General features: G+C 36.9%; 1 protein-coding gene across 18 annotated transcripts in view; it reads left to right on the forward strand.

Moving 5' to 3' along the window:
* The window catches only part of ADGRL2 (adhesion G protein-coupled receptor L2), a 684,558-nt gene that overhangs the window by 262,390 nt on the left and 399,531 nt on the right, over positions 1-22,637 (forward strand). For all 18 annotated transcript variants that reach the window (XM_050769910.1, XM_050770082.1, XM_050768737.1 and 15 more), the window contains one exon: positions 9,202-9,306. The gene's annotated coding sequence lies outside the window, so the exon portion shown is untranslated. The remainder of the gene's footprint in view (positions 1-9,201; positions 9,307-22,637) is intronic.

A 22,637-nucleotide genomic window follows, 5' to 3' on the forward strand; every position in this document is an offset into this window, starting at 1 on the left:
TTACACATCAAATCATCACTCTAAAACTATTAAGTCATTCTAGAAAATAAACAGAATTAAGGGTGGATAAAATTTTGATAATTCTTAATTCTGTCTGTATTACGAACACTTCATATTTTCAGCTGACTTTGAATTCTCCAGACTTTATATATTGTGTCCAACACAGAATAGACCCTCGATAAATATTTGTTGAATGAATTTCCACATGCTCCACACCCCTCAGCCTTTGCTGCCTTTTCTTGTCCCATCAATAAGCTTTGCAGGGCATCTTGAAGTTCACTGTCAGTTTTGCTTTTACGAAGTCATCCAAAAAAAGTAAATAGCAGGTAAGAAGTAGTTATTGGAAGATAATTGAAGATATAAAGACTTAAAAACAAATTGAAAAATTATAGAATAGAATGAACATTGACTTAAAATAGACTGGCTAACAGCAGCAATGAAGCATCAGACAATAGAGTAATTGGTGAGGACTTTATTGGCCTCTGAAAAAGCTATTAAAGATAAGTTCCATTTAGTCATTCTCACTTTTAATGCAGTTATTTTTACTTTGAGGTCACGCATTATTTTTTTAAAACCCATATTTTAATGTGGTTGTATCTATAGCTTAAAACTTATTATATCTACTACAGTGTTCATTCAGTCATCCCAACAAATATTTATTCATTTATTTCTTGAGCACTTACAATGTGCCAAGCACTAGATAAGTTCTCAAAGATACAATGGAAAACAAAACATGGATCCTGCCCTTAAGGTGCTTGGAGGCTGATGGGGGATACAGAAAAGTAAACAGGTATGGTAAAAATGCAGTGTCATAAGGTACAAAGCTCATATCCAAGTTTATTAACTTCACATTAAACAGACGTATTAAATTTTAATATTACAGGTCCCAAAGAAACACCTACTGTGCATTTCAGCTATTTCTACTTTTCAAAACAAGAGTAAAAACAACAAAATCATAAACACCATTACCGGAATATACTGCTTTATAACTGTATTACAGAAAATGCAAATTACTAAAGTGGTTTAAGGAGAAAAAAGTTTCCTGGCCAAATTATTTTGCAAAATGCTGGGTTCAACAAAATTAAACAGATTTCTTTTTTCACTGTAGAACTTTTCAGCACTTATAATATGGTAATAAGCATTGTGACTCACTCAGAGGGCAAATATGATTTGCAGTGTTTTGAAATGTATTTGATAAGGGCATGCTTTTTAAAGAACCTGTCACTTAATATCTAGTAGGGCATGAATGTTTATTGGAACATAGTTTGACGAATACTACCAAATATAGTTTGAGAAATATTACCAACAACAATTTCACATGTTTTAATCAAATCAGATTCATTATAATCTAGGAGGGCTAACTCTTTAAGTGAAATATTAAATAAATCCTTTTGTTATGCAACAGAATATTTTTTCAAAGCTCTCTAATTTCATATCTTTCACATTCAGAATTTAGTTGATTTGTTCTTTTTAAAAGAAGCATTTCCCTGGGATACCATTAAAGGCTATCAGGTTTTGCTAATCCTTGGCTAATTATGTGACAGCGTTCAGGAGAGTCCAGATAGGAAGCAGAGGAATCTGTGATCTCAGCCTGCAGAGGACAGCCAAAAGATGAGTAGATGAAGCAAACTGATGTCCCCAATTTAGGCACCGTCTTTTTTTTCCCTCGTCCTCTAACTTTTTTCCTCTCCTTGTTTCTTTATAACTTATTGTTCCCTTTCCCACTCTGTTTCTTTGCTTCCTCTCCCTTTTACTCACCTCCCTCAATGACATAGGTCTGTCTATGATCACCAAAGATTTAAATTTAACCCTACTAATGGCCATCCCAGCAATAATATTGCAATAGTGTTTTATAATTCATGTGTGGGAATGAAAATAGTGAAGTAGACAGCTTTACTATTTTCATTCATAGCAATGGAAGGGATAAAGAAGCTGTCCCCTGTTGGGGACAAACTGACATCTGGTTTCCCAGTTTCCTCTCTACTGGCTCTACTGGTACTGGCTCCTTCCTGTACAAAGTGGTTTTGAAAGATAAGAACACACCATATTAGTGCATGTGTGTGGAAGAGAACTTTTGAGATAGGATTGAATGGTGCAATATTTGCCTCCAAATCAGGCACCTCATATTTGAATCCTTATATTTGACTTTCTCTTATTATAAAGTGATCTATCAAGTCTTATTTTATATGATTAAATACTGGTTGGAGAAGACACATAGTCTCAAAGACTCAGACAACAATAGTTTTTCAATTGTTAGAGAAGTCTCTAATTGAACTGGTAAAAATAGGAGACAAAGAAAGCTAATACAGACAGTAGCTATTCCTGGGGCGTCTGCTTCATAATTGCAAGTGTTAGAATATGTTGTAAACATGCCTTTATTCAGATTACTTGGAAAAGCATTACAGTAAGTTACTACAAAGTGGATATCAAGCAGACACCTACAAAATGAATTTGTTTTAAGTTATAAGTACTTTCAAAAGAAGCCTAAGGGAATTCCTATAGGCTTAAGCAGCAAAACTATCTAACATGCAGTGAATACTTATAGAAATGGGGGGTGGGGGAGGGGGAGGATGAAAATGAAAATAGTTTAAGCTGCAGAAGGAGGAAAAATCAGAGATTGGTGACTGACCAAAGGAAGCACCTGCTTTCCGGAAATTAAAATCATGTATTAGGCAGCTCTGACTTAATTGCCAAATGGGGTGAAGCCCAGACTCTAGTGTAAAAGGGTCCCAAATTATAATTGGGCATCATGGATTAAAATTCAATACCTGAAAATTTCCTCAGAAATGAATGGACAACTGGGACAGACTGCAGAGCCCAGTACAATATGCTTCCCGCAGCTGACACTGGCAGGTCACTTTATTTGGCACCAAATAAAGTTCCCAAGTGGTCTTTAAGGGCATTCAGCTGCTGAGTGCTTATTTCATTCATCCCTTATTGTGCTGCCAGTAGCCGATCCAAAGAAGTAGCATGAATCAGCTCTGTGGATAAAATTTTCTCAGGCTTCGTGGAGGAGATGCAACTGGACTCATTTCACTGCTTTAGTGGGACCTTCACTAGCGGCAATAGCCTGAATAGTAACAGCTTTCACACAATGTCATTTAACAGGAAATCCGAGGGAAAGCGGGACAAAATTGAACATTAGGAAACTTCCAAAATAAATGCCATTTAGCGAGGAAAACAAAAATCTTAATGAGAAACATTTTATACTTTTGTAATTACCAGATAATTTAGAATACTGTGAAATAAAGCTCGTAGCTCCCCTCCATGTGTACTTCCAGCTGCAAAGTAGAGGTTAGCACCAAAATTTCCTACATGAAACATAAAACTATGGCATTATACTTACCTCTCTTTAGTTGCTTCTGTTTAAAGTAGCTAGAGGATTAAAAGTCAATCCGTACAATACCTTCGGTTTTACACGGACTAATTTCAAAACACATACTCAATGGCAAAGTGTGTTTTCTTGTTTCTGTCAATTCTAGTAAAATGTTCTGATTATAAAATAATATTTCGTGTCTTCCCCCATGCAGGTTTAAAAACTGCAGGAGCTATAGTAATTCTACTGAGGTCATGAACTTGTCTGATGAAGTACAGATGAATGTAAAATATTCTTCTAAGTGTAATAGGTCTTATTAATGAGTAGTTCCAGTACACATTTTTTAATTTAAATTCATGGAAAGGTTAAAAAGCAGTAGTTTTTATTATTGTTTTGCCTTTGGTTTAGCACAAATTTTGCACATACCCACAAGAGAAACAGTCTCCTAATCATTTCATATAAATCACTGTTAGCAGCAGTATCTAATAGTGCTACTATCACTGAATAGTTAAGAGTCTTACATTTCCATTAGAATTAGGAGCAAGGGCTAATTATTTTTAGTTAAAGTTGAATTTGATCTAAACGGGAAGCATATTTTGGCATTTAGTCTGGAAACCCAGGACTATTATAAAATGCCTGCTTGTAAATTCAGAGACTAGAAAAATACATACAGATTTTTTTGTTTCTCGGTTTTGGGAGAAGTTGGTATCGTTATAGTGAGATCATTAACGTAAATATAGTAATATAATATAATTAATATAAGATGTTCTGTTCTTGTGTTTATGGCCAAATTTGGCAGCATAAAATGAATTAATTAACCCAAATAAATATGCACTAGTATCTGAATGCTTCTCTAAATTGAATTTCTTTTAACTTTTTAGTATGGAAAATTCCAAATTTATACTAAACAGAATAGTAAAATAAAACCCCATGTACCCACTACTTAATATCATTGATTAACAACACATTATCCATTTTGTTTCATCTATATCTCAACCTCTTCCCTCTTCAGAATTTTCTTCTTCAACAGATGAAATAGTATGGGATTTAAAAATTGATGGAACTTATTTTATAAAATCTCTTTCTCAGGATTAAGCATTTTATTTAAGAGGTTTTTGCTTTCATTTTACCCAGGAAAAGACAGGTGTATCCTACACACAACATGAAGTGGTGGATGAGGTAGGTATTTAGTAAACTTATACCTCAAACACCAAAAATTCGATGATCTGGATTTTTGTTTTCTATCGGTTTTCTAGGTAATTAAAATGTTGCTCTTTTTCACCAGTGGAATTTTTAGTCTTCCACTTCTACCACTCCTCGAAACCTCTCAGCTTTTCTGCTTTCTTTTTTCTTTCTCTCTTTATTTATTTTTGCTTCCCTGTAAATCATAAATAATAATAGTTCCCACATCATAGCTTTTTAGATTTTAATGACAGCCTCCAAGGACAGGTGCCAGTTAAATGAAACATATAATTAAAACTTGTGCTATTCTAAAATTGGGTTACTTGGCAATCCTCAAATCAGAGGCTACCCCCATTCAGAAGACAGGCGTGTAGCATTTATCTGGGTTACCGGGTGTGCAGCAGATTCAATCAAGGCCAGTCTTCGCTAGGTGCCAAAAATGTGGTGGAATGTTTAGTTTGGCGCATCCCCATTTCAGGTGTCTCTGCATGGCACCAGAGTAAGTGTTCTGCAGCTTGCAACACTGGCAACCAGTGTTCTTCACTAAAACATTTCGGTAAAGCAACACGCTTACCAAGCAATTAATTTAGGCATTTGCGCACATATATGTATGTATATATGCAATTATCATACTTATTGCATAAGTTTTATGCTTTTTTAAAATAAAGTTTATAAGCTTTTCTTTAACTTCCAGTACTTTCTCACTAAGAAATAGAAAGACATGATCTCAGTCTCAGTCGTAGTCTTGGACGTAGACATCATGTTGTTGGATCCCATGTTTGTCCTTTCAGGCATGGTTATCATTTTTCTACAAGCAGTATCTCTTGAAGTAGCCTTGCTTGCAGATGCTCCTGAGAATCCTTCCACGTTTACTCAAGAGCAAGCTTTCTGACTCTATTACTGTCCCTGTTAATTCTACTTTGGTAACTCTTCAACCTTTCATTGATTTTCCTCTCTTTGGACTTGTCATTTGTGCCCTGCACCACACTGCTGACTGGGGGAGAGGTACTCTCTCTGCTGAGTTGGAAAAGTCATGATCTTTTCATCAGTAGCACTTGACTCTTGATATCCTGCATGAATTTGGGCTGGGCTCTAGTTCTCTTGGCCGCACTCACCGTTGAGATGCAGTCCCTGCTTTCATCCCCCTCTACTCTTGGACTGCTTGAGTCCTTCTACCTTACATCTTAATTCTGTATGCTTCACATGATCTCCCCACAAAAGTCTTCTCTGTGTGTGCATTGTCTCTCAGACAATATGACACTGCTGGTGAGTTTCCTCTAATGTCTCACTAGGCTCCTTGGTGATACACTGACGGGCAGACATACCAACCAGACTCAGCTCTGTTTTATAGCTGTGCCTTGGAGTCACAGTGATGCCTCTGGCTTGTCCTAACTCTTAAACCTCCGCCTCTGCAAATCAGCAGTCAGACAGGACAATTTCCTTTCCCAAACCAAGTGTCACTCACAGGATTATTGTTGGGAAATTAGCCCCTTCTCTATGCTCATGTACCCAGTTTCCCATTTCAAATATTTCCCATAGTTTCAGAGCACTAGGCAAAAAATTCAAGTTGATACTGTTTAACCAGGCACACCTTTATTTTCAAATTATTTAATTAGTCAATCTTCCCTGCCTCACTGTGTATATGGGTTTCACTCTAACGAATGTGCTATACAAAAATTTGGATGTATGCTTAATTTGATTTTCTTCTGAATAAATCTGAATTTTTAAAAAATCAGTAAGAAAAGGTGCAAACCATTAGGAAAGCATTTAAAGTAGATTAATAGCTTATCGAGTTTTCATTCTCTCTTCAAACCATATTGAACCACTTGTTTTACATGAATTTCAAAGGCTGGCACTAGCTTTCACTTCAAGAAATAAATGACACAGGTATTATATTTTAAGCACCATTAAAACCTTGAAATTGTACAGTGACTTAGAAAACAATAAGTTAGTTAGCTCTGATAGCTTTGTAATGGTTATACAACGGGGAAATTCATTGTTAAATGACCCTCCCACTCTTACCTCACATGTAATGCTCGTCAGGAAGAGGAAGGAAAAATGAGACTGGTATCCAGGTACACAGGTATAGGAAGATCAGAGAGAACGTACCAAATATTCCTAGGGAATCTGTTGTTCACTGATCCATGGCTAGTAATTGGAAACTATTTTTGCCAGGACAGAGAAGTCTAGCTCATCACCGTCGTCCTAATTCCTAGCTTCTAAAATCCACTAGTAAAGTTGTTCTTATCTGTATTTTAATGTGTTTGAACAGAGGGTGGTTGTAATATTGTTAATGAAACAATTTTAACATAAATGATTTAGGAATTACATTAAGTGGCATTTGAATCTGATGCTTCCACTGCCTAATCTATCTCCTTTCTAACCTTTTCTTTTACACCTTCATTAGAACATCTATTAAGGTAATGAAACCTAGCTACCAGATTAAAAGGCAGAATGCTCCAAGTTCTAAAATAATAAGAATGACAGCATTTTAAAAAATGTTTTTGAGCAAAATTTCAAACCAGTGAAAACAACAAACAACAAACCCCACCTGTTTTTATGATGCAACTCAAACAGCATCTGAGTCTATAAAGAGGCAATAATTGGTTAACTAACCAAAGTGATACAGTTCATTATTTTTCTATTGCACGTTTATGTAGTTCCCCCCTGAAGCACAAGCATAATTTGTTTTTTTTTAAAAAAGATACGATTTACATATGGCACTTGAAGAGAGATGTTTTAGAAAATCATATAAAGTGTTCCTCCTTGTAAAAAGCAATGTCCTTTCCTTCTTGTTAATGCCAAGGATGCTTTTCCCCAAACACTCATTCCCTGCTCAGAACAGTGTAGCCGCTAATGAGGAAAACACAGCTAGTACCTCAGCTGAATGTTTCCTTTGTTTACCTATGGGGAGTTCATTCTGCAACGGGAAGAATCTCTTACTATCAATGAGTCTGAAAGTGCTCAAATTCTGCCAAGGGGAAAGTTCTAAAGTTTTGTGTACCCATGGTTCAATCTGAAGCAATGCAAAAGGAACTCTGTCATCTCAAAGAACATCAACCACGCTGCTTACATTGTCTCCATTTATATAATACATTCCATCTTATTTACATGGGTTCCATTTCCAGTTACAAGATCACTGCTTGGCAATACGAGGCGACGTGCATCTAAAATGACAAACTGATCCTGGCACTTGCTACTTATTACAGGTTTATTATGTGTTTTCAGCCTATCGGGGATTTCTAGAGTAGTTCCAGTTACTGGCAATCAGACCTTGAAAACTACTCCATGCCCAATAATAATGAGCATCTTCAAATGGATTTTTTAAAGACAGCATTAATCCAGAATATAAATTAAGAGAATATATTTTATGGTGAAAAAGTGCAAACCTACCCGCACATTTTGGTTTCATGTATAAAAGATAAACAGCATATGAATTCTCCCTTGTGTCTTCAGAGAGATCTGCAGCTTTTTTTCCTTCTGAAGGGTATTCAAAATATGGTATTTTAAGCATAATAACCCATAAATAAAATACAGTGCTTGCCAAAATTATTTTTTTCCCATATATAGGGCCTTTAGATACTGTTCTGAACTCTGATTTTCTCCTGAGATGCAATTTAAGAGCTTTAAAAAAAGTCTTTAAAAGACTTCCTATGAAATATGCACAGCTTTTTTTTTTTAATTTGTGTTTCTAGATGGCCAAATTGCTCTGTTTTTATAAATACTGTACGTAAAATTACCAGATTGCCTGGCATTCCATTTTTACAGGGGATACTGCATCGTTAAGCACAGAAAGAATATAATATAACTATTCAAACTGCTTAAAATATTTTGTAACCATAAATTATTATCCAAAAATATTTTTCAAGTAGATAAAAAGAGTTGTCAATTCTACATAGTGAATGCCTCATAAGGGGCTCGTTTGTGGTTGAAAACTGAATAAAAGCAGTAAATTAAGACCAGACTTAACCATAGAGAAGCCGTAATCCACTGCAGATTTCCTTGGTGAATGAAGTATTGTGATGTGGATTTATCCTCCTTGCTTGTACAGTTAACCAGTCACATCTGTGACCAAAGTGCTGTCTGTGCTCACAGACAAGGTAGGTTCACTAACCCCAAGGAGGTAAGCCCATGCTGATTTACATTGTATTGATAAGTACAAAATAAATACAACTGTGTCTTGGGGGCTGCCTGTGAAAGGGCAGATAGTATGCTAACGATAAACTGGTGTGAAGAGAAAACAGGGATATTGAAAAATGGGTGGGCAGTTGAGAAACTGCCAGTGATGCTGGGTGCCCAGCTTTTGAACAGGCGTGAGGCTAGAGGGGGCCTTGATGAAGCCAAGGGAATGTGGGTATGAAAGAAGGTCAGGAGTGCTGAGAGCTGACTGAAATATGGTCTATGTTAAAGGAGTATCACTCACTATAAATATTCAATGTCAGGAATTTAAATGGCTTACAGACATAGAAGCCCTTGATGATTATGTTATCCAGCATTGTTGATTTCCCTCTGTTGTTTGTCAGCAGCCACTACAATGAATGAATAAGGCCCTGGAAGTCTCGACAATGAGTCGTTTTGCTCTTAAGTCTGTGCATTTTTCTTTGTGATTACATGCCAATATAATAATTGATTTGCCTTTGTCGAAATTAAACTAAGGGAGCCAAGTATGTCATATCTCTGTTGTTATTTTCCTTTTCTTTCAGAGCCCAATGTTTCCAAAGGACATTAATTTTGATTTCTCTGATGAAGGCTTGTGGCTGTTCTTATGCTTTACAAAACATTACCAAATCAGAGTCGAAAAGAAAACTGTGAGTGAACATTCCTTCCAAACAACTATCTTTCATTATTTAAGAAAAATTTTCTCAGATTTCTCTGTAATTCATTCCAATATGCTCCTTTTGTAAACGATGTGGGAAAAAGAGAGAACACACAAGTGAAACCCTCTGTAGAGGGTTGACATTTAAATATTTTATGAGTCACTCCAACACCTTTCTAAAACAGCATTTTACAAATAAGGTCAGCTTTGCAAGAAAAAAAGTTTATTCTTGAACATAAGCAGGTATTTGTACATTAATGTTACACTAAAATGTATGTAAAGTAAAAACTGCTAGCTTGTTATAGTATTTTAATCCTTCAAATCCAAAACTTTTCCTTGGAATTTTTCAAGATTGGAATATCAGTTTCTTTAAGCGGGAAAATATTTAAGCTAATGAAATCTTTATCAGATTCAGCAGCTCCACTAAACTGTAAACTAGGCTATCTACTCAAGAAAAGGCCATTGGGACTTAAAGTAGTGTGGATATCTTTACCAATGTTAAAAGATCCCAGAAAGCATTAGCTTTTCTAAATATGTGTTAGATTTGATTTGATTCCTAAAGAATAAAGTTTATAATTACCATCTCCACTTAATTAAGGATAACCACGACTTGATTATACTCATTTCATCTTTACAAATGTGTGTATTTCTGAGGAAAGCACAATCTTAAAATCTCTAACATTACATGATATATATTTCATGAATACTTCTGGAGTTTCAAAGCGTTTCTTTCTAGTTAGTGGAAAGGGGTACTGTGCTATAGTTGCACGTAGGTTTAAATCAAATTGCCTACAAATATTGCATAAGTGCCTGAACTTTCAAGACAAAGCTTTTCCAATCAAATACAGTATTTAACCCCCCACTGCCACACACACACACACACACACACACACACACACACACACACACACACCCCTCTGCCTCAGAAGTTAAGGGGAAACCGGACAGGCGTGGTGGCTCACACCTATAATCCTAGCACTTTGGGAGGCCGAGGCAGGCAGATCACCTGAGGTCAGGGGTTTGAAACCAGTCTGGCCAACATGGAGAAACCCTGTCTCTACTAAAAATACAAAATTAGCCAGGTGTGGTGGCTCACACCTGTAATCCCAGCTAGTGGGGAGGCTGAGACAGGAGAATCCTTTGAACCTGGGAGGCAGAGGTTGCAGTGAGCCAACACCATGCCACTACACTCCAGGCTGGGAGACAGAGTGAGACTCTGTCTCAAAAAAAAAAATTTTTTTTATTAAAAATAAGTTAAGGGTAGAAAATGTCAGTAGAAACTTGTCATTAGCAGTAAATTATTCTTTGGTGTTTTTGGAGTTAATATTTTCTAAAATGGTTGCAGATTGATCAAAATAACTATTTTTATACTTTTGCATGGCTTCTGTGTATTGCAATAATTTAATAATAAGTAATAAGACTCCCCCTTAAAAGAAAAAGTGTTCATTAGTGATTGCAATTCCATATTGTGTGGCACATTCCTTACATGTTGTGAAAAGGTTATGGATTCACTCACTGTAGCATCAGAAGTATAAAGGGGAGAGGTGAGATTCTTTGTTGCAAGTGCTGAGAAATAATCATTTAAAGGTCAGTTGCCCTAAAAAAAAAAAGAACATTTGTTTAATAAGTAACTCATTTTGGGATATGCTGCAATTGTAAAGGTTACAGAATAGACCAATTTGCCAGTGATGTCAGCAAGAAGTACTATTAAAGTCATTGGTCCTATTAAAACAATCCTTCTTAAAATTCAGATTGCATGCCTCCTCACATATCCCACCACACATCCAAAAAGTGCCTAAACTATTTATAGTGTGCTTTCAAAGACACATTGCCTTGTGCACTTTACCTTAAGTACTCAGCTCCTCTTAAAAGCAACAATGGAGTGTTAGATGGGAAAATACCTTGGCAACCACACAGCCTCCCCAACACACAACACACAACACACAATCCACTCTCTCCCACATCTGATTCATCCTATATTGCTTCATTCTTTCAGTTTTATTAATGTATAAGAACATTCTCATGTGTCATGGGTTAAAGGATTTCTCACTGGGTATTCTGCTGTACCGTACACCAACAACTATCTTGCTAGAAACTCCTATATAAAAGGAAAAACTATCGATTCAGCCATGTAAAGGATAAACTATAAATTTGTATCCTTTCCTATTCCAGGACCAACTTCCTTCCCCTACTATTCACTAAAAAAACCTAAGAGAATTTGGTTTGGCAATAAATTGGAATACTAACTTGATATGTAGAAGTAACAATATTTGTACTAAAAATCTTTTAGTACCTGAAAGGTTATTTTTTTCAAGATCTGAATAAAGGTGGTAGTTTATTTAATATAACTTTTATACTATTAAAAAATTTTTGCCTTTAGGGAACTGATGTACAACAAATAAAAGTTGTTTGTTGTTTTTATTTTTTCTTTGTGAAGCGGTATTTTAAACTGGCTACAATTTTCCCTAGAAGATTCGCTCTTTGAGATGAGTATATGAATAAAATAACTTCCAGAAAAACCTCTGTAGAAAGCAATCCCTTCCGAGCACTCAACTGCTTAAGATTTATGTATACTGTTTTTACTCTTCGCATTGGTTGCAAAGCTTCTCCTCACTGAAGGTATTTTGCTGACGGTAAATAGTGAGTTCTCAGATTTTTATAATGAATTGATTTTTCACATATGTTGCGTCAGAATTTTAATTACAGTTTAAAAACAATACGTTTTCAAGCACACTTCTAAGGTTTGCTATTTAGATTAAAGGAACTAGAAAGCTTCTAACTCTTATCCTATTGTAAAGTAAGAACTACCTCTGTCTATAAGACATTTGCAATTAGAAGAAATTACGATACTCTTATTTCAAGCAACTTAGCTAAGAATCAAGTTATTCTCTTAACTTGACTTGCTTTTCATTTGAAAGAGGGCAAAATCTATTTCCTGGGTAATTTTGCAGAGCAAAGATATTAATACGTTGGGGTTTAATTGTATCCTGTGTTTAAATACACTGTGGGTGAAACCCCAGACCTCTGCTTAATTGCTGTGAGAAAATAGCCTGATTTCTCTGAGATTAGGCACACGCTTATGTATACTTTGACCTAAGAGTGCCTCCTTCAGAATTAATCTTCTAAGGTAGAGGGATTTGCTTTTATATGTGCAGCAGGGCCATTCGTGACAAACAGGGCCTAATAAACTAACTTCACCCCCTAGACCTCCCTTTTGCTGTCAACGTTTTTCTTCATCTATTCACTTCACACATCTCTTGTCCAGTGGCTTATTAGCAAATAACCCTCACTGGGCACGGGGAGTAATTTTAATGGCATTTTTAAATTAGAGGACTTGGAACTTAAATGGGATACTTCAAAAATAAAACTATCTTGAAAACTTTCGTTTTTACTAATGAAACATAAAGTACTCTAAAATAACTCCATTTAAGTAAATACCATAGCCCTTTGAGAAGACAAACAATTCATATTTACTTAAAATTTGGTCTGCAGCTGTATTTTGTTGGATCTGTCTAATGTATGAAAGCACTTTTTCTTTCCCATCAGCTATATTCGAATTGTTTTTGTAAGATGTAACAGAACGTTCTGGTTTTAAAATATTTATATTAATCAAAGTTAGGGCTGTTTATATTTTTTGGCAATCGTGCTTTTCTTTAAAAGTGATGCACTCCTCTTTAACTAAACAAAAGTGTTGAAATGGCCTGTCATATAAACTTCAACATAGCACAGTTGGTAATACAAATTCTGGAGACGGAAATAAATGGGACGTAGTTTCTAGCTTCAGGTTAAACATGGACTAATAAAAAGAGCAACAGTGATAATTTCTAAGATTTTCCTGAGGAAATGTCATTCATTGCTGCTTATAAACTCTAGAGTTACCTGGTGGAAAGGTTTGTGTTCAAGTTTCTTACTCTATTTTCTTGGGGCATTAGGAAGTAAAGCCTAAGTGCTGACTGTAAAATAATAACAAGCCACTAAAGCTGGAGGCTTAAACAACAATCTATTAATTTTAAAATTCCTTTATATTTTATATATGTCCAAACTCTTTTAGTAATGATAAAAATACTTACATGCTACTTACCTGCAATCAATTGTATTTGTGGGCAGAAATAGCTAACAGGAAAGAGCTGTTTTTAGAAGTCAAGCCTCCCACTATTGTTATTGCTACAAGCTTTTGTTGGTGAATCTTAAACTGTATGATCTATCTAGACTCACATAAGGAAAGTGGAGTTTTTATTAAAGACATTTTAAACTTCAAGCCAACCTTAGTTAAATTCATATATAGTTATATGTAATTATTCTGTAGTATGGACACTCCCAAATATTCTGGAAGTTTAATAAGACATGGCTTTAGGTAATTGGTCCATTTGGGGTTTTTGTTCTTGTTGTCATATTCATTCTGTAGTTCAAACTGCACTGATTCACTTCTGTGTAAAATAATCCTAAACAGGAAGGGTGGGGACAGAAGACTTTGTCCCTAATATGGAAGTTGTAAGTGTTTGTTCTTTCAGAGTATGGTAAGGACATATCAAACAAACAGGAAGTATTATTATGCATTGCAGGCAAAGGGGCTAAAGGTCTCCTGTTCGAACTTTTGGCCCTTTTAGAATCCCTGATCCTTCATTATTTTGTTTAACTTGATGTAAGTCTTGACCAGTAGCTGACTCTGAGAAAACATTTCCTGACATCATTTCCAGAGGTGATGTGGGATTACTGTGCTTGCCTTCCCATTTTGGGTTGAGAATGAAAAGTCTAACAGTGGTTCCTGGTTAATACTTCAAGCACGGTCTTTTAATTAACAGGTCAGGTTAATTCATTCCTTTGGCCTTTAGCATTACAACTTCATTTTCACACTTTGGTTAAAATGATCAATGCACACAACACACACACACACACACACATTTACATACACACAAACACATTTAAGGGGGCAAAAATGTTTTAGTTCTGCTATAGCAGAACAAAAAATAAGTAGACTCCTTTTAATTACCTCATTCATAATACAAGGTGGTGAAGGAGGAGCAAAAAGGTCAGGATATAATAAATATAAAATTTAAATCTCTAATTTACCTTTTTTTTTTTTTGGTACCAGCTAAAGTCAATGAATATAAACATGTATTCTCTTATGTTGCACCATTAAGGATTATTGTTAATGTCTTGTTTCCAATTTTATGCAATTTTTGGTATAATCCAAATCTATGTATTAACCAGGGTAGGAGGTTTTGCTTGAGGTAATTGACATTATATAGTCCAAAGCACAGGAAGAAGTAAAACATATCCGTAATCTTCACCCATTTCCAAACAGAAGGGCATAATTGGGCCAATTCTTCTATTGTGTACCCTCCCTCTTCATGCAGAGATTCCTTTGAAGTCAGAGGGAGATGAAGGAGCTGAGGCTGAGAATGTGGCTGGAGGAAAAAAAAATGAATATTATCAGGCCAGAGTCTCATAACCATGTTTTATGCCACATTAACCATTGGGTTTGCTATAATGCAGGGCCTTTTTATTATCATTTTTACCTTCTAGTTTAATCAAGGATCACTAATACAACTTCTAATAATATACTGGGGTTAAAAAAATGTGTTTATTTGAACTCCCTTAGGTGAGATTCACAATCCAGCCCCTCAAAAATGTAAAGAAATAATTTTATTTAGAAAAAGCTAAAAATGTAAAAAGCATCACTTTATGGTTATATGTAAGTCTAGATGAAGCAGAAAAACTGACCAATTAAATTGGCATTCAGAGTGAGTACAGCACAGAGAGGAAGTTATGAAGGAGGTGGGGATTTATTTACTTGTCAAGCAATTTTCTCTCACTTTCTCCTTACTTCTTACTACCTTCAAGGAGAGAGAAAATGTTAGCTTGCATTTATGTCACCAAGCTAAAAGTTTATTTCTTAACCCTCCTTTGTTACAAATCACAGGGAGCAGGAATGTATTTGAGTGCATAGAAGGAAAGTTATATAATTCAAGCAATGATGGACTGACGCCGTGGAGAGTCATTAGACTTAGGTGAACAGACAGCTGTCCAGAGACTCTTCAGTTTCAAAATTGCCAACAAGAGGGAAATGACTGAAGACAGGAGCAAGGACAGAACCAATCAACTTGTCAGGCTGTGAAGCTAAGAAAAAGACAAGTTCTTCCTTCAATTAATACACATTATTTGAGAACAGTGCTAAGCCATGTGAGAGATATTAGATGTACAAAGACAAATCACATGATTCTTGGAATATTCAAAGTTGTGTGGAGGTGAAAAACATGTTAATAAACAATAACAAAGAATATGACAAGTGTCATAATACAGGTGTGTACTTAGCGCTATAAGAAGACAAAGAAGGGAGTTATTAGTACTTCTTTGGGTTTGGAAAGAGGTACTGGATTGGTGAATAATAATTTCACAAAAAAGTTAATAAATTAGGGTGCATCTTAAAGTATAAGTAGGTATTCATCAAGCAGAAAACCAAGAAGTGGCCGTTCCAAGCAGAAGAAATAACATAGATTCAAACCAAAGCATGTCTTATTCAAGGAAGAAGAAGTTGTTGACTATGACTATAGCATATGGTATACAGGCTGTGTGGTAGGAGGAACAGTCTATCATAATTCGGCTCCAAATTGCAGCCCAATAAACAAAGCCTTGTATGTTATGCTAAAGAGTGGGGACCTCATCCAGGAAGCAGTGGAAAGTCACCAAAATGTTTAATCAGGGGAGTAACATGATAAGAATCGTGTTTTAAAAAATAGCTGGCATCAGTATAGAAGAAGGCTGGGAGAATGACAAAAATAGAATAGTTTTTATGAGTTATAGAGAGGTTGAGAATTGAAAATGAGAGCCTTTGCTATGATCATAAATTAAGGAGAGATTTTAGGTTCAGGAGGTAAAATTAAAAACAAAACAAAACTGGCAACCTCAATGTATACAACCTTTCATGTGCATACTATCAGGTTTGGGTCAGAGTGATATGGATAGAAAAAATACGTTTCCAGTATAGTTAATAGTAGAAGATGGGTGCTTAAGTCAGAATCCCTAGAAGCAGGGCCGGAGATTAAAGTTGTTCTGAAAATGATTTACAAAGGGAGTGTTCTTGGGAGGAGGGAAGCAAGAGAAGCAGAATAGGCAAAAGCAGGGACAAAGGTAGCTAAGAAGGATGAAAACTGGCCTTAGCTGAGCCTGCTCCTTCGGGGAGCTCTGAAGCATATATTGTACTACAGAGTTAGCTCCTCTTATCTCCAGGGAGGATAATTCTCAGGTAAGTTAGCTTGGTTCAGCTGAGGGCTAATCTTTGGGAAGGAGAGAGCTTTGAGCTGTTAGCAGCCAAAAACACTTAACAGCCGCTGGGGAGCAAGAAGGATACCAACAGCAGCCACTGTAGGCCACCCTTTGCAATGCTGAGAACCACTTGCTTCTGACATTTAGTTTACTCCATTCAGGCACAACAGCTTCAGGATTCTGGTTACTCACATGTCCTGGGCTCCTGTATAAGACGAAGATGAGTAAAACAAACTGTAGCTTCCACTGCTGCAGTGTGTCCCAAGCCCATAACATAACCATCATCTACCCCTTCATCACGCTTCCAGATGTTCCTCCTTATGGGCGATACTTCTGCAGGTCTAGATGGATTGCCTGAAGGCATAAGCCAAATTCTCAAAACTTAGTAGTCTAAGCACCTGATTACCAGGCCCTAATCTGGTTATGGTTGCTGTACTTGCCTATTACAGTTACACAAGGCATGAGAATACCAAGATGCGGCCCAACAGATCATTTGAGTGACAAACACATTGCTCCCTGTCTCTAATATGTAGCAGCATTTCTGCCTCCTCATGATAACCGGGTCATTTATCCTGCCAATACAGTAACTTTTTGTGCCAGCCAGTCTATTGGCACAAGGAGCTCAAAGTAATCTGGCAATAGCCATAGCTTTAAGTTTACTGAGACTTTTCCTAGATCCCCTAAGTGTAAGTTTCCCTCCTCTGGGACTTAGGACCTCTAGACTCACAAAACCTGTAGTTGCAGGAATGGGTCCCTGAGAGTGATGGTTGAGTGGAGTTCTTATTTTTACTCTTTGATTCCTGTACTCATATATTCTAATTATTGAGGACAGAGAACCGTATAGTATCTGTTGCTTTAAAGTGCACACTATACTCCAAAAGATAATACTTATCCTCATAGGATGCCATCTCTAAACTGGTGCTGTAACTGGGCCAGAGTGTGGTAGGACCAGTGAACTCCACGAGCATGTGCCCATTGCCATACCTCCTTTTCTATAAAGTGAGTTCCTTGGTCCAATTAACATGATTTTATCCATATGGTCCACAAAGATGATGCCCTGTAGAATGTCTGTACAGTCCCAGTCCTTACAGACTATATTTGGACTAAGCTGGAGAACTCACATAACACTGGGACAGATCATGACTCTTGTTATTAATCCATATGAATGCAAGCTGCTTCTGATCCCCCCTCCCTAATGGGTATTAAAAAATAACACATTTGCCAGAACAATAACCACATATCTTGTATCTGGTTAACTTGCCCTAGTAAATATATTACATGCAGCATAACAGCTGTGATAGAAACTACAACTTGGTTCAGTTGGCAGTACTTGGCTCAGAACTCCATGATCTAATTTGTATGTGGTCTAGCTTGCTCAGCTACATGCAGATAGAGGATCCTCACCTATGTATCCTTTAAAACTTTGAGACTATCTATTTTGAGAGTAGTATTTATTTATTGCACTAATCTGTACAATTTTCCTCAGGATGTGATAACTGGTTTTGATTTACTAACTTGACCATAGAGGATAGTTTCAAAGACTTTCCACCTTGACAGTACAATAGTTGGTCAAGAAAACAATGGGAGAATTCAATCAACCTCTAACTGGCTCATGCCAATTATACATTCAAGGACTAGAAAAATGATCATTAAATGAGTGTGTAAACCCAGTAAACCCACTGTGAAATAAGTCTAGATCAGAACTCCTTTTATTTCCTGACACTTACATGTCCATACTCTAACAAGTGGCCCATGGTGGTGCTGTCAGCATCAACTCATATCTTATATCTACCAATCCTAAGAAGATCTGAGCAGTCCCTTTGTTCCAGTGTACAGTTTTCTGAGTAAATACCTCTTGGTCCTTTTGGGGAAGAACTGAGGAGTCACACATTTACTATAATGTTGCAGTTCCTGTCTCATGGAGACCCAGCATCTCCTTCAGTCAATAGTTTCTGGGTATGAGAACTCACTCAGGTATGAAGACAAGGCAAGAAATTATGACTTTTCATTGAGATATCCGAGTCAGCCTTTTGCTCATTATTTTCTATCGCTTTTGATTATGTGTGTGAACCAATATCCTTGTTGGTGACTCATCTATCTTGCCATTTCACATAGTAACCATTTCCATGGATACTTTGGGACAGTTCCCACCCCCACCCGGACAGCAGCCATTTCAACCCAGTTTCCCATTGTGGTGACTGCACTCCCTTTGCTTCTGACAATTAAGTGCTTCCCTGTGGCCCCTGTTAATCTGGAATCCTACCATCCCCCTTGCTACAATGGACCCCAGTCTTTTAATCACATGTCCTTCTATCCCTGGTTTAAGAAGGACTATGCTTCCCCACAATGTTGGAATCTGCCTGATCAGCAAATTCCTCATCATGTTAATAAACAACATGTCCTCCAAGCTCTCCTAGGGAACATAGTCAGATATGGATATTTCAGTCTTCCATAATGAACCCATTTTTGTATGCTCATTTTTTTTATTGGTTTATTTCTTTCTCCACAATCTATTACTATAGTGCCAGGATCTCTACTTCATTTCATGTGACCCATCACTTTTTCCAAGCTACCAAGAGCTATCCCAGTCTTACATTAGACCTATCATATAAGACTTTGCTAGGTATTAAATCTTGTTTCAACAGAACAACCCCATATGAGAAAACTGTCCATTACGTAGCTTTATATTCTGCCAGGACCCTCAGGATCCCTCCCAGGCATACTCTTTGGGCATATATGCAATCAAGTCCTAGATATCACGTGGAGTATGTAACTCATTTCCTTCCTTAGCAGGCCATCAATTCCCTAGCTGGGTCATGCTGAAATGTGGCCCAAATTATCAGTGTGACCTCCATGAGGGGAAGCACAGGCAGATCTGAGGATTGTCTTATAAGGCATCTGCCTCATTTGAGACCTTGGCATAGTATTCATTAAGGAAGCTTTCACTTCCAACAAGAGAAAAGGGGGCTTACTAGCCATTTCTGTGAGCCACACATGTTCAGGGGACGATGTAGTTGTAAGGTGTTCATCTACTCAGATATCCCTATCCCAAACTTCAGAGTACCACTACTTTATTTCAGAGCCCCAAATTTTGCACAGGAAACTTGCCTAGGCTGAGAATTTAGCCTCCATTAAAGTTATTCCACTTACAAATGAGCTATGAGCCTGATCTCCAAATCTGTCTGCTTTCTAGCTACAAGAGAAGGATGTCTCTTTAAATGATGCTAATGAGGTTTTCTGACTCTCACATTTTGCTTTAAATGCCAAATAATAGAACTGAGTCTGTGTATTAAGCAGACTGTAAGATGGCTCCCAGTGAGCTTTGCCTTGTAGTGTTCATGACGTTGTGTAATCCACTCTGTTAAGTATGGGCTGGCTTTGTGATTTATTTTTAACCAACAGAATATGACAAAAGTGATGGGACATCACTTCCATTATTAGGCTATGTAAGATTGTCACCTCCTTTTTGCTACCAGAATCCCTCTCTTGCTGGCTATGATCAATTAATCTGCCATATTGGGGTGACCCATGTGGCAAGAACCTGAGGATGGCCTTCAGCAAATAGTTCACAAGGAGCTGAATCCTGTCAACAATCATGTAAGCTTGAAAGTGGATACTTCCCCAGTTGAACCTTCTGTTGACACCCTAGCCTTAAATGGTACTTGGATAGCAGCCTTGTAAAAGACTCTAAAGTAGAGGACTTAACTAAGACATCCCTGGACTCCTGACCCATAAGAACATGGAGATAATAAGTGTGTGTTGTGTTAAGCTGCCTAATTTGTGACAATCTGTGACAAAGCAATGGATAGCTAATACATCCTATTATTTTTATCTCTTCAATGCATCAGTGATATTTAGCAACAATTAGCCATATCTTTAGAGTTCCAATTTCCCCATACCTCTCAAAGGCAGAGACATTGCAACAGCTACTGCATCCCCTTCTACCTGTATTTCAACCCAGTTTGCCATCATGGGTGAAAATTTTAGCCAGAGGAGGCAAATATTTTCTGGAAAGAACCAGATCGTAAATGTTTTAGGCTTTGAGATCATATGGTCTCTATCTCAATACTCAATTCTGTCTAAAATTTGTTAAATGAATGTGTTCCAACAAAACGTTACTTACAAAAAGAAGTGAGTTGGGTCTGGCCCACAGCCATAGTTTGCTGACACCTGATCTTAACAATCACCCTGGTATATGATGCCAGGGATTAATAATGCACCTACCACCAGGGATAAGAGCCTTATTGCCATCCACCTCCCGAATCTCAGCTTAGTTCTGCTCCTTAGGACCACTTCCGGTATCATTCAACTTGACTTGGGATCCCTAAAAGCGGAAACTAAGAAAATGATTCTTATAAAACTGATTTATTGAGGGAGTGCTTTGGGGGAAGGGGAAGGAAGGACAGGTTAGAGGAAGAAAGCTAAGTAAGAAGTATATTCAGCTGAAATTTGTGAGAGCTTGATTCTACAGGAAGCTCTGGAGCACCAGAGGTCAATTCGCCCTTAGAGTATGTTTGTAGGGGTGGGGAAGGGGGTGCAGGCAGGGACGAGGAGCTTTCATATTCCTTATATCAATAAAGTATTGACTGTTGGCTGCCTGGGCGGAGGAATGGCTCAAGTAAAGCAATTTCCCTTCTCAGGGAAGGGAAGTAGCTGGGTATAGGTACTTTCCCATTCCTTCTTTGGGATAACCCATTTACCCCAATTACATTTCTGTTTGTGACTTGAATGCATTTTCATTAATTTCCAAGGAATGGAAATAGGATAGTCAAAATACAAGAATATTAATAATGCCAAAAAGGATGCAAAATAATACCTGTTCATTTTGGTTTTGTATTTGAAAGGTGTTACCACTTTTCTTTGCCCATTTGTCAAAACTAGAACCAACATAGTCAAAGTGAATAGAACGGAATGACAGTTTGGGGAGCAATTACAAAAAACATGTGCAGTAGCAGGATAAAACACAAATAGCTCAAAGTTCTCATATCACCTGGTGCTCACTATTAAATAGTGTAATAACAATCACCCTAGAGACCAGTTGCTCCAGTTTCTATCCCACGCTATCCTTTACTGGAGCTGTAAACTTGGGTAAGATATTTAAATGTCTGTGCCTCCTCAGTTTCCTAATCTGTAAATCGGGGTTAATACTAGTATCTACCTCATGAGATCGCTGTGGGCAAAAATGAACTAATACATGAAGTGTTTACAGTAGTATTTAGTGCATAGTGTACACTGAGCCTTAGCTTGATTATTGTTGATGTTGCATTATTTGTGATCACTCACTTATCTACTATCTTATTTAAATGTAGCTTTTTCAGTGCACCTTAATTTGGGTTTTGGGCTCCATTGCCTCTTATTCCTATACTTTGAAATATTTGAAAATATAATTAGAATAGTCTACTCTTAGCAAAAATTCAAGTCTCTTTCCTAGACCCCAAGGAAAATTCTGCAAATAAGCCATATTTTTGAATTCCTTCTGTAGACAAAAAAGTGTACCTATGCTTTTAAGCAAAAACCATTAAAAAAGAGTATCTCTATCCACAACTGAGATGATTATCCTTTAGTAATGAATCTAAAGAGGCTCCAATTTTTTGTAAGGTAAAATGATGCCTAAATTATGCAAAGTTTGTTGGCATGGCTGACCATAAGCAAGAAGCTTCGGAGAGTTCAAAAATAGAGGCTTCTATATATTTCTGTACATAAATAGACAACTATGTATGTATGTAGAAACACATAAAGAATATTGTTTATTATATGTTTATATACACAGGCTCAGGAGAGTACAGCTTCCAATTTTTAGGTTTATAAATATACTTTTGAATCTATAATAATGCAGAGTACGAGATTTTGTACGTTGGAGACAGATGAAATATATCCAATCCCCATCATCTGCCTGGCACTTCTCTTCATCTTTATAAATCACTGCTCAATAAACAAGAAAATAGGAATCAAGCAACCATGGCGATTTGGAAGAAAGATCACAATTATTTGACAAATGAAACATCTGGAAAGGGATCACGGCCTCATTATCTTTCAAAAATCGTTAATGAAACTCTT

The sequence above is a fragment of the Macaca thibetana genome, chromosome 1, assembly GCF_024542745.1.
Source record: "Macaca thibetana thibetana isolate TM-01 chromosome 1, ASM2454274v1, whole genome shotgun sequence".
In the NCBI taxonomy this organism is placed as follows: domain Eukaryota; kingdom Metazoa; phylum Chordata; class Mammalia; order Primates; family Cercopithecidae; genus Macaca; species Macaca thibetana.